This window comes from Vidua chalybeata, chromosome 17, assembly GCF_026979565.1.
Source record: "Vidua chalybeata isolate OUT-0048 chromosome 17, bVidCha1 merged haplotype, whole genome shotgun sequence".
In the NCBI taxonomy this organism is placed as follows: domain Eukaryota; kingdom Metazoa; phylum Chordata; class Aves; order Passeriformes; family Viduidae; genus Vidua; species Vidua chalybeata.
Window position 1 is genome coordinate 4,732,054 of NC_071546.1, and position 13,561 is coordinate 4,745,614.

Consider the following 13,561-nt stretch of genomic DNA (forward strand, 5'->3'; position numbering starts at 1 on the left):
AGGACAGGAAAGCATCTACTGTCATTTGATTTGATTTTTCTTTCCACTCTCCTGCTCCACTATTCCACAGTGGAGCATAAGGCTGTTAGATCCTTGCTAATAAAGTAGTTCCAGTGACTGTGCAAAGAAATGTCAAAATGTTAATACAGTCATCAAAAGCTCCCAGGCTGCCTCAGCTATTTGAATTGATTTCAGAGGGTTCTGATCAGAGGAACAGTTCCTTCCTTGGAGTTTAAATATGCTTTATTTTCCATGAAGGCATTCTGGAGCCTCTGCCTTCCTCCCTGAAGTCCTAGTTGGGGGAACACTTGCCAAGTCAAACAACCCCCATTTTTCCTCTTTGCTCACACACCTGCTATTTGTTTCTCTATGCTCCAGTCTTGTCATTGTGCCATTGCAGTTGTTGCTCATTGTCACAAGGGAGATGGGTACATAAAGCTGAGGTAATTTAAGGGAAATAGAAGACAGACAGATAAAATTGCCCAGATTTTCATTAGGGTCAGGATGGGTATGGTAATAAAAAGGTATTTTATATATATATACATACATATATATACACACACATATCCTGTATTTCAGGATAAAGAATGGCCAGCACCTGAATTTCTGAATGATGTGTCAAACAGGACCTGATCCCCCCTCTTCCTGCCACAATGGGAAGCTCAGTAAGTCCCACTCCAGACTTTTGCCACCACTCCCTCCTGGATGGGAAATTTTGGCCTGTTTACCTTGTCATAATATTATTACCTAATGCAGGTTTTCTCAGCAATTTCATTAAATGATATGTGTTTTTTTGTAATAAGAGCAAGAATATGTATAATTTTTGCCATGGAAAAATATTGGTTATTTCATACGTCTAATTTTATTTTGATTGGAGATGAAAATGGACAGTGCTTCCCAGAAGAAAACTTGACCCTGCACACAACTACACTGGAGGCAATTTAGGGATTATAGTTTGTATTTTCTGATATAGTTGTCTGTTTTATGGAAAATTTAGCTTGCAGAAAGGCTATAAAACTGGCCAGAGAGCATGAGAGAGAGATATTACATTACTTTCAATCACCGAAGTGCTGGTTTAGATGAAAAGCCTTGCTGTTTTCCTCTTACAGTTTCTTCAACCTATCTGCTTGTGAGCCATGTAGTCATAGTCTGTGGGTCAGAAAACAGCATGAAAGCTGTGGCAAATTATTTTATTTGGTATTTCTGGTGTGGTGTATTTGAAGTGTTAGAAAATGGCTTTTAATTCGTACCTGCTTCAAAGGAAGAAATCTTAGATAATGGTTTGAGGGAACTGGGAGAAAGGAAAAACAGCAAAAGCTGCTGCTGCTGTGCCTGATTTTCCAGTACATCCTTTTCAGTGGATCCCTGGGACACACCTTGAGTTCTGGTACTGTCTGGAGGTCCCTTGTGGTTCTTTTTGTCTTTTCCTCTCAGGACCCTTTTGACCATCTGTGGCTTGTGGAGAATATGAAAGCTCCTTCCTGTGTCCAAGATCAATAGCTTTAAAACCAGAGCACAAGAAGCCACTAATCATCTTTTCCACCAGGCGTGATTAATTTCTGAAGTGCTTCAGCTAGTTCCCTTTGAAGTTCCCTTTCCATTTATTTTTTTTTTTTTTTTTTTTTTTCAGCAAGTGTCCAAAACTCAGAGGCCCACACCCACATGTGTCCTGCAAGAGGCTGGGGCTGGCGAGGACTGCTCTGGAGTCTCTGCTGTTTGGATGTGGGTGGGCCAGAGCGCTTTTTGGAAAGCTCTTCCAGATCCTGGAAATGTGATTTAAAAACCAGTTGAGATGTTTCCCAAAGCACCCTGGCTTCAGTGGAAAGTGGTGCTGCTTTCCTGTCTGAATCTTGGATTGAGAAAAGAAGGAAAAAGGAGGGGGAGGAAAAAACACCCCAAGCAGCCACACTACAAGATTTAATTGAGTGTTTCTGTTCCTCAGCCTCACTCCAGCTGAATAAGAAAGTGATTGAGAGAAGCTACATCCCCCATCACCTCCTCTTTATGTGAGTAAATAAGACATTCCAGCAGTGCTGAGGCTGAGCCAGTGGAAATATTTTTTTAATTATTATTGTTATTATATTTTTAAAGTGTTATTTTTAAAGTTAAGTCATCCACAAATCCACCTGGTCTCTCTTCCTGCTTCTCCTGCACGCCACAGCAGCACTGAGGGCTGCTGTTATTGCAGCACTACTCACAGAAGGGGAAACTGCATGTGATGTGTGAATGGCTTCTCTGGAACCTGAAACTGCACAAGTGCCACACTGTCAGCTTTGCAAATAGCAAAAAATGGTTGTGCTGCAAATGGGTGATGTGGCACTGGCTCACGTGCCAGCTTGTCAGCGTGGGGATGTACATGAGCCTCAACACCACTCCCAGTTGTGTTTGGCCAGAGTTTTCTAATTGATCTCTGGCACTCAAAGAGCTGCCCTTGTGTACAAGCCATGGATAGCTGAGTTGTAGCTGATTGTTGCTCAGTTTGCAGGTACAAACAACTCTGTGCACACACTTTCCTTCCCTGCACAGCTACATTCCAGTGATCAGAGTTTGAAACTGAACACTGCATGTGTGTATCAAAGATATGTGCTGCTCTTGTAAGGCTGCCACTGAGTGCTAGGTAGGGAAGGCATCCACAACCTGTTGCCAGGAAATCCCTCTTTGAAAACAGAACTAGGCTACTATTTATTTTTAATATACCAGATTTGTTTATTTTTTGTTCGTGCATATTCAGTCATAACCACTTCTGGCTGCTACAGGAGCTGTGAGGCTCTATGAAAAACTCTGTTTTCTTCACTTTTGCAGTGCTAGCTAAGGATGGAACTGAAACCTAATGAGGAAGCTTGTGCTGGCAATGTTTCTTACCCAAATGTGTCGGCTCGTGCATTTCTGGGCATCTGTGCTCAATATGAAGCACCTGCTTGTGTAAGGTATGTTCTGTAAAGATTGGATGATGGCCCAGCTGGAAAGGAAGAATTCACACATTTAAGAAAAAATACCTGTTGAAGACAGAGTGGTGAGCAAAGAAGCTTGTGGTTCTGCAGCAACAGGAATATCAGGGCTGGGAGGGAAGTCTCCACAGCAGGAACAGAGAATGCAGACGGAAAATTAAAATATTCTGCAGTGATTGCAGTAAACTGCTAATGTGCCAAACAGAGGCAAATGGTTCCCTCTGTGGTTCTGGCAGTGTGAAATGAGTTTTCTGCTCTCTCTTAAGGGTGACCCACTTATAAAGTAGTTGAACGATGACAGTAGACATCACTGAGGCTACAACTAAATAAATACAGCTGTAGATGTTCTCCTAAAGGAGAATCTCACAGAAAATAACTCTGTTAGGGAATCCAGGTCTTGGTTTCAGTTAACAGTGGATGCAGTTTCTCCTGGTCTTACTGGAGATGTATGTTTGTCAAACTGAGCATAAAAATGATGCCCTATTTAAACCACTCTCTCTTGTTTCTCTCTCATCCATCCTGTTTCTGTTTTGTATTCTAAGACTGCTTTTCATCTCCCAGAACAGGACAAGATCTCCTGTCTCTGGACACTTCACATTCCAGGGTTTCATGGCTAATGCTTGTGGCCCTGGTGACTCCTTACCTGTGGCTGGATGTTATGAGGGAATCATGACCACTGTGATTTGGAATATACACAAAAACTATGGTTTTCATGACCTTGTAAACATTAGGTAGTAGGAGACATTATTAATTAAATTATGTAATAAATAATATAGAAATATTTGTAATTTTTTCACCTTAAAAAAAAAAGAAAATAACTGATAGTCCTTATATTGAATTTTCACGTTATGGTCTCCCAGTGTGAAATAGTTTCCTGCAGGTTGGTCCCCAAGCTGTATCCACAATCTGGTGCAGCTGATTTTGTATTAATTTGGCCAAAATCCAGATAAGGACATCAGGTGAAATTCTGTCCCCAAGAAAGAAAAGGGCAGCATTGCCAGCTCAAGGCTTGGATTGTCCTTGAGCCATCCTCTGGCTTTGTTTCTTAGGAGAACAAGTGATTCCCAAACTGGCTGTTAGTGCTGAGACCATTTGAAACCACCAGCTCCAATTGCTTTGAATGATCCTAACTTCAAAACAGGCATGTGATTTTCTGTACTAAACCCAAAGTGGAGAAAAAGTTGCTTCTGGGGCTGGAAACTTGCATGAAGGCCCAAGTTTATCTGTCATTCTAATACTTATGAGTGAGTTATGATCCCCTAAAGCTCACCAAGCCCCCCTAGGAAAGAATGGGGCCAGCCAGAGTGTGGAGATATTAGTTATTAGGAAAAGTCTGCCCAACCATGAATTCCCCTTCTCCCTGTGTGCCATTCCTTAACTTGTCTCCTGCACAATAGATTTTATCATTTGCTGCCCATTTACTGCCAAGGCATTCTGCACCTGCTGCAGAAGCTCCAGGCAAGGAATGTGGGGTACAAGTGCTTGTGCTGGAAGGTGCAGGGTATTTTAGGGGTTCATTCTCTTGCCAGTGTTGTTTCATCCCTGCCTAGTTACTTTCTAATTATTTTCCTCCCAATTTGTGCTCCCGTGTCTCAGCCCACAGACTGCAGGTCAGTTTGTCTCATGGGGATTGAGGACCTCATTCACAGCTAAAAGCCTCTTTTCTGGCTTCTCTGCATTTTGTTTTTTCCCCTGTGCAGAGGAACACAGGGCACAGTGTGTAAGTGGGATTCAGCCTTTTCAGAGTGGTAGTCTTCCCCTAGTCCCACAAGCAATGAGAGGTGAAGGTGGCACATTATTAGGTCTAGCATTGACTGCTTGGGTAATATTTATTTAATATAATTAGTAATATTTAGCTGGGGGTTTTTTTTTTTTTTTTTTTTTCCTTTTTTTTTCTGCTTTGACAGCTTTCCTCATCCATTACAGGTTTTCCTTCCCTGGTTTTGGAGTGATATAGGATGAAGCTGTAGTGTCAGTAAAGTCTCTAAGAGTAGAGTTTCATCACACCCACACAAATGATGGTTGGTGGTGCACTATTTCTGTACAAATATTTCACTGAATTTGTAGCTTTTGTATTGAGCTGCGTTTTCCTCCTGAATAGTTTTTAAATGGTTGGTAAGAGAAGATTTGAGGTCCTTCAAATCTCATGCTAAAACCCCCACTAAAATTCATGTTGCTATTGAACATGTTGGATGGAAAAATAATGCTAAAAATTTGGTTCAGAAATATTATTAATATAAAAATGTAAGAGGTTTTTCCCTGTGGTGGTTTAGTGTCTTTATCTTGTGCCTGGGAATGCTGGTTTGGATGCCTGTGTGAAATGGCGGGGGCTTTTCCTCCTCTTGTAAACCATTTATTTCCTTCTTGTGGAGAAAGAAGCTTTGCAAAAAGAAGTGAGGCAAAGAGAGACAAAGAGACTGTAAGGGATGGATGATGGAGAGCTGATATTGGCACACGTACAGGTCTGTGTTCTTTGTGGCTGACACAGTGCACTGTGCCTCGGTAATGCAGCATCTGCCTTGGCACAGGGGCTCTCTAATATTCATGGAAGTTAGGAAGCACATGAAGATACATTTCTTTCTCTTTCCCCGCCTTTCCCCTTTCTTTTGAAACCTCAAGGTGTTGACTGGTGGCTCACTATAGCACTTAGTTTGTTACCACCCATTCACACCTCTGCGTGTCTACTGTCCCCACCTCCTCTCACACTTCCCTTGCTGTAACGATGTGTTGCAGAAATAAATTGTGTTGCACAATGAGTGCGTAGAAAGAACAAGAGGGTATTTAAAAGCTGAGAAATCAGAGAACTGGTGTGGAAAGAGAGAGAGAGGGAAGTGCTTTTGGCACACTGAGCTGGTAGTATATTATAATTCAAGCTCGATGTCTGCTGTGCCGCAGTGATTATAACACTCATTTGAATGCTGGAAGTTGAATTTAACAGGAAGGGATTGAAAAACCCAGGACTTGGGGTGCTGCTTGAGAGTTTGGGAGTTCAGAGTGTGGCTTCTCTTCTTTCCTCTAGGATCTGTATGAAAAAGAAATGTTTTTCTGTTTTGGTTTTAGGGCTTGTTTTTTTTTTTTTCCCCACTCAGGTCTGAAACCAATAGAAGACTTGCAAAGATTCTGCTTATTGTGGGCCCTTAAAAATCCCACTCAGTACCTTGAGAGGTTTGTCTTGGTATGAAGAGACTTTCTGACAGAGAGCTGAGTTGAAATAAACATTTAGTGTTCCAGCCATGCAATTGTAACACTTTCCTTTAGTTCCACATCTCTCTGGGAAGATTGTGCCCCTTGATCACACTCTAAATGAGCCAAGGCCGTGCTTTGCATTCACACAGCACAAGCAGGCACCAGGCACCTTTTGCATTCCACGTGCAAACCTCCTTCGCTTGCTCTTGGAAGCTGGTGCTGAAGGAGATGATACCAAACTTTATTATTTTCTTTCCAATTCTGTTAAATCTCAGTGAGCTCCCAATTTGAAATGATGGCTTGCCCTTAAAGAGCTGCTTGCACTTGACAAGTGTGTGGCAGTACTTCATTAATTACCAGGAGCCCTTCCCAGCACAACCTCAGTTAGGTAGAATATTTGTTCAGTGCACATAATTATCTCTCTGTCATTCTCTCTCTCATATCGATTCATGTGGAAAATATGATTAAAACATGAACATCTACAAATGATTCAGAATAACGAGAGGAAAGGCCATTGTTTTTTCACACTGACTATACTAGATTACTATAATTACAGCTGAATGGTTATACATTTCTCTGTGTCCCCCACAAGACTATGCTCATTCACAGCCTCAATGTACCGTTTAAAATTAGAGAGGTTTAAAAGAAATAGCCTCTTAAGGATGTTTCTTTGACCCATTAAGGACCTTTACCTTGGCACTTGTACATGTAATCTCTGGCATAAGGTCATGCGAAGCGGGGGTAGGGCTAGGAAAAGAAACACCAACCCTTCAGACATCTGTTGTGGTGCTTCGGCCAAGAGCGGAGGGGAGGCTGTGCCAGTTCGGCAGCCGCTCCTGCAGATTGCAGTCGGCTTGCTTTTGATGCCAGCGTTAATAATGTGGGCTTCCCGCTGAGTGGGTGGCACTGCCAGATTCCTAATTAGAATCCACTAAAAGCAGCAAAAGGTGAAGGGGTCATTTCTTTCCACCCCCCACGTCTTCATCTCTTCTCCCAGCAGGTTTGTTTAGCCTTGTTTTTATTTCGGCCTCTTAGTCCGATGGAGAGGAGTGGGGCAGGGTCCTGTACGCTCTTGCCTTGATCTCAAATTAAACAACTGGAAATTTTGATCTGCTGAAGCCCTCAGGAAGGCCTGATTCACTGTGGTGTGTGTGGAGATGACAGAACTAATTTCACACTTCATCCATTGTGCGCAGTGGGTTCACTTGCTGTTTGCTCCTGCAGCTGGTGCAGACTCCTGAGACAGGACACCGTTATCCTCTCCTGATTTGATAGAGGCTGCGTGGGAAGAGCCTGGTCCAGTGGGCGAGGGTGTGTTATGTGTATCCCATTGGCAGCTCTTCCTTTCTCTTAAGCGGCTGTAAATACTATTTCAGAGGTTTCGTTTCATAGAATAGTTTGGCTTGGAAGGGACCTTAAAGATAATCTTGTTCCATATCTGCCATAGGCAGGGACACCTTCCACCATTCCAGGTTGCTCCAAGCTCCATCTAACCTGGCCTTGAACACTGCCAGGGATGGGGCAGCCACAGCTTCTCTTTTAGGTTCAGATTATTTGACCAATTTGGAGATCTTTGAAAAGTCTCTGGGAACTCAGGCAGAGAAATAATTGAATGGTAGGATTTTTGACATGAAGTGTGGCTAGATGTGCTTACATCCTCTGGGAGAGCACGTTTGGAAGCAAGCAGGGCACAGAGGCACAGCTTGGAGAAACCAGCCCAGGTGAGCACAAGCCAGCCTGGGTGTACTGTGGCCATCCCTTTCCAGCTGGGTGTGCACATCCCAAGAGCTCTGTTCTGATGGAATGGATGGGAAGTTCCTGAAAGATGGAATAAAAGTTTTCAGGATGAGGTTTCTGCTTTTTTGTCTCCTCCCCTTCACTTTTCTTAAGAGGATGCCTCTTTCGAAGTTTATTATAAATCTGTTTATCTCTGATTGCTTGATAAAGAAATGGGATTAATTGTACCAAAACCCAGGCAAAATGCAACCTGCAAATTGTGGGGCAAAGAGTTCAGCAAGAATTGCAGACCAGGACCTGAAGCTGCTGTCACTGCACCTCTCATAAGGAATGTGCAGAGTTTTTTTTCTAGCCATGAAACAAGGCATTCCGTTTTTGCTTGTAAGGTTTCAGTTGCAAACCTGAAAGTTGAGCTACACAAAATTATTTATGAATCAAAACTGGAAAAGGGAGGCCAGTGAAATCTTGCCAGCTGAAACGTCTGACTTTTCCTTGGCTTTACCTTTAATTTGCTGTTAGAAAACCTGTGATCAAGTTTTAGCCTGTGAGCCAGAATTAGCCAACTAATCAGCAGCATTTCTCATCGCCTGATTAAATGAAATCCTTCATACTGTCCTGCCTTTTGATCAGTAATGCAAAGGGATGCATATTCCAGTAATTGTGAATGCAGAACAATGAGCTTTCTGCCAGAATTATTTAGCACAACTGCACTGCCCCCTCCAAATAGCCCTTGACTAGCCCAACCTTCAGGATGGAAGGGAAATTGCCTTTCTTGGTGTCCACAAAATACTTACCATTGACCAGTAAATACCTTCTAGTTAGAACATTATTTCAGTTCCTTTCTATTGTCATCCTATAAAATAAAACAATGCCAACTCTATTTCTTCTTTTTTTTTTTTTCTGTCTCTTAACAAGGACATAATATTTATGACAAATGTTTTGGAAAATTTGTATAACACATGTATGGATATAAATGAGAAAGAGCTGAAAAGAAGAAAAAAGTCCAGGTTCCAGACAGGGTGAGAGAGAAGGAAAAAAACCCGTAATTCTGAGAGACAGGAAATGTGTATCTTTTGTTTGGTAATATGGTATCCATGTAATGTCTCGAAATGGCCACAGTTAAAGTTCATGCTACATTAGGAAAGCAAAGTGGTTTACATTGAAACTTAATAGAAGTCAATTGTGTTTGAAACATCTGATGCAGAAATAAAACACCTTATGTTTTGTGGGAGCGAGGAGCTGCATATTTGGCACTCGTTCTTCTTTCTAAACACGTGTGCTGCCTCTATCAGTTTGAGATAATCCAGGTCTGGCTCCTGCCCAGTCACTCCTCCTAACCAGAATTACGTGAGACACGTTGAGCTCCCTGTGCACACTCCACTCCCTCTTGGGCCACAAATTGCCTTGAGTGAGAATTAGTTACCATCTTCTACAAATCTTCCACCTTCCAAGAGAACATTATTAACAATGAGTATTTTTTTTTCTTTCACCATCATTTCTTTTCTTTGTTTGGGGAGACCTTGTTTTCCACCTACATTTTTTTTTTCCTATTACTTAATAGTTTTTTCATGAAACTTCAAACTCTTGAAGTTCACATCAGAACATGATCTATAGGGCTGCTGTTGTTTGATCCACTTCTCCACACAAGCAGAAAATAAAGTTTCACTGGCAAATCCACTCTGTTTTTTATAGGAAGGTACGGTCATGAACTGATCCTCCAATTGAACTAAGTTATCCTGTGGACACCTTCCAACTTCTGCTGCCTCCCACTCAATTACATGCTTATTTTCCTAATCCTCTATTTGACAGGCACAGAGTTTTACCTTTTTACATTCCAGCTGAAATGGGAACCTCTATTCTTTGCTGCTTTAGATGTGTGCAGGCATTCACACCTCCAGAGTGTCAGGGGATCTGAACACAGGGAGTCAGACTATGAGAACATAATCTAGAATTTGCAAATATTAGTGCAAGTGCACTTCTGCACTCTTCTTTCTGAGGGGCTGAAAGCCAATTCAATTAGCTATTGAAGTATTCTATTTGGTAGATTAGTTGATTTTTGTATTTTAAGACAGGATTAATGCGTTGTTGTTTTTTTTTTTTTTTTTTTTTTTTTTCCCTACAAGGTTATCTGACAAGTCTACAAGAGAACTGAAAATATTAAGCAGAATTCCAAATCCAAAGTTCAGTGCTGTCACTATTCCTTCAGTCATCCTCCCTTTCAATGTCACAATGTCTTCACTGGGAACAAGTAGCAAACTTTATCCAGTCACTTATGTATATGAGGTTCAAACTAAGTAACTTTAAGTAAATGACACATTTGGTTTTTTTCTTGTCTAAATTTAGGCAAGCTAATGTGTCAAAATTGATCTGATTCTCTCTCTTAAAAAAAAAAAAAAAGGAAAAGAAAATGTGAGCTCATCAGCCACAGTTAGGATTATATGCATTTAGCTTAATTGTGCAAAATAATGCTTTTATTTTTCAATATAAATCTTAAGTTCTGATGGAAAATTAATCTGAAATATTGTGAAAGTCTGTATATGTTTTTTACAGCTACCAGTCATTTGACCTAGCAACGTTTCCTATGCTTTCAGTGTGTTTTAATTAGATGTTAAGGATAGACTTAGGATAGGCCCTTGCTTTCAATTTATGGGGTGTTATTGGAAATCAGGATTGGTTTGGAGTCTTGATCTGTGCAAGAAAGGGAGATCAGGTTGTTCTATTTCATATACCAATAGCAGCTATTCCTGTTAAATAGAAATTGGTCCGTTTTGTACCTGTGTCATACGTAGGAAAACAACTTATTTTGTGAAACATTCCCAAGAGTGTGGAAAACCTGATCCCAAAGCGAAAAGTGATAACACAGTGAACTTTTCATGTCAAAATTTTCTCTGCTTTAGCAATCGCTTTCCTAGGGGATTAATTTCCATGGCACTGAAGCTGTAAGTCACCTTCCCTTACCAGGCTGTGTTTTTGTTGGCACTCTTGGAGGTTTTCCTTTTTTCCTTTGCAAAACTTTGGTGAGTGTGTGAAGACAATCTGGTTTGCTGTGCATGAGACTGTGAGGGAGGTGGATCTGTCTGTAAAGAGCTGGGGGTGTTGTTCTGCAGGCTTGAGTAGTACCCTGCACAGTACAGTTTGTCACGAGGAAGGAAACGGGTTCTGCTCCAGCCAGAATTAAGTGCTGAGCACAGGAACAGAAAGGAGCTTCAGCACTGAGCTGGTTGAGAATGCAGAGCTGTATTTTTAAGTTTAGTCCTCTCCAAACCACGTCATCATAGGGTGGTTTGGGAGGAAGGGACCTTGTAGATTATCCTGTTCCAACCCCCTGCCATAGGCAGGGAAACTTTCCACCTCCTGTGATGTTCCAAGCCCTGTCCAACCTGGCTTTGGACATTTCCAGGGATCCAGGGGCAACCACAGCTTCTCTGGGCACCCTGTGCCAGGGCCTCAGCACCCACCAAGTGAAGAATTTCCTCCTAACACCTAATCTAAACCTCCTCTCTTTTAGTTTAAAATCATTCCTCCTTGTCCTAAGACTTGAACATATCTTCAAGATTCAAAGTCTACAATATGAAATTTCTTCCTGGTGGGTTTTTTTTTTTTTTTTTTTTTTTTTTTTTTTTTTTGGTGAGGTTTTTGTGTAGTTTTTTTAACAAATGGATGTTCTTTTTTAGGATTCCAGCTTTCCTTTTCTGTACTCATTTGTCCCTCGATTTGTTTTTGTTAAAAGCTTAATTTTAAAATGAACAAGACAGTGAAATAACACCCCTTCCCCACATGAGGGCAAGTTTAAAACAATTTGAATGCACAGCATAAGGCAGAAATCACAAGTTTTCTCACCTTGACATTAGTACCGTCATAAAACCTGGACAATGCTGTGGCTAAATAAGAGTCCTACCAGGATTTTATCAGGTAGGACTTTGTTTTTCCTTTGTTTTTGGTATCCCAGAACCAGATGAATATCTGGTCCTTCCAGAAGAGAAAATTTAGGATCTTGAGCAAAATCAGTGATTTAAAACTTGAAAAGAAGATGTGGCTTTTGGTTGAAAAGTAGGGGGCTGGGGGTAGGTGGTGGTTTTTTCCTTTTTTTTTTTTAATTGTTTTGTGGTCTTAAATCCTGAACCCTGACTTTTGAAAGCCCAGATCTGACAGCACTAGACTAATATTGGAAAGCCATTCCTGGTGGGGAAGGCTGACCTGCACACCCTGTTCTGCCATGGTGGGTGCTCTGTGAGTGGGCCCAGTGTGACATCAAAACTTAACATTGCCAAAAGCCAGAGGAAGAAAGCAATTCCCTGGACAGCCTGGGCCAGCAGTGCAGCCACGGGACAGGAGCCCTTCCTTCCCTGCCCTCCCTGGACATATGTTCAGCTCATGTGTGAGCCCTGCCCTGCCCCGGGCTGTGCTGGGGCAGCTGGCTCACAGCAGTGCTGCTGTCAGCAGCACCCCAGCCTGCAGCACAGGCTGCTCCTGGGCTCTCCAGCATCCAGCTCCCAGCAGGGTTCCCTGGCCCAATCTGTTGAAGACAGAGAGAATCCCTGAGCAGGAGCTTTTGTCTCTGCTCCCCTTGATCATAGTGACACCATCGATAATTGCAAGTACATTTCACGTGTGGCATCCACGGAATTCACACAGCAGCGCAGGCCTTAGCGCTTCCTGGTGCTTTTAAGTTCTCAGCATTGGCTTTGCATCCACCTAGGAGGGTCTGTCTCTGCCCTTCATCACTGCAGTTTCAGCATGGCAGGAAATCCTCTCTTTGGGGACCAGTCACTGCTGTCTCCTTCCTCCTCTCCTAGCCCCGTGCTTGGGCAGTGCTGTTCCTTGATTGTGATCTAAATTGTCCTTATCTCATGCCAGACACCGGGATGGCTGCAAGGCATGATTTCCTGCCGGGCACTGCCAGGCACAGAGCATATGCTAGACATCCACAGGCAGATGGGGTTGGTTGGGGCCAGCGAAGCATGAAAAAACAGGGGCCTGGGTAGGAAGAGACTGAAGAACTCCAAAAACTGGTTGAGTGCCACATCCCAAGCAATGTTAACAGCTCATTAACATTCCCTACAGGGCTGGCAGGTCAGCACAGGAGGTCAAAAAAATTAAGGACTATTTTCTTAAGGAAACAGGAGGTAAAGAGGTTTAGATCCACACAGCTGGTGTAGGACACAATGCAAAGATTGGCCTGAAAGAAGGAAAAGGGGAATGCTTCATCTCAGCCTCTGCCTGCTTAACTAGGACCAGCCATCTGCCCATTTTCTACCTGGGATTCTCCCCATGCTGAGCTGAAACTTGCTTCATTATTCAAAAGCAAACTTGCCCAATGGCACAAGATGTTGGGAGGCAGCTGATTCGTGACCTAGCCAAAGACATCGGGAGGAGGGAGCGAGGTTTTCCTTTGAACCAGGCTCTGGAAGCATATGGCAGGCCTTGTACTTCAGGACGTGATCCATATGCTGCTCTTCAGTGCCCATATGCTTTCTATATTTTCCGTATTTATTTATTTTAATCGGGATTGAGTCTGTGATCTTGATTTTCCTTTTGCTGCTGGCTGTAATTACATTTGGTTGTGCTACTGGAGGTAAGGCAACGAGGTTAAAAATGAGCACCAGAGTGTTCAGTTTTGTCCTTTTAACATCATCTTGTCCTGTGCGTTTTATGTCGAGAGTTGTATTCTGGGTTAATGATCTGTAATG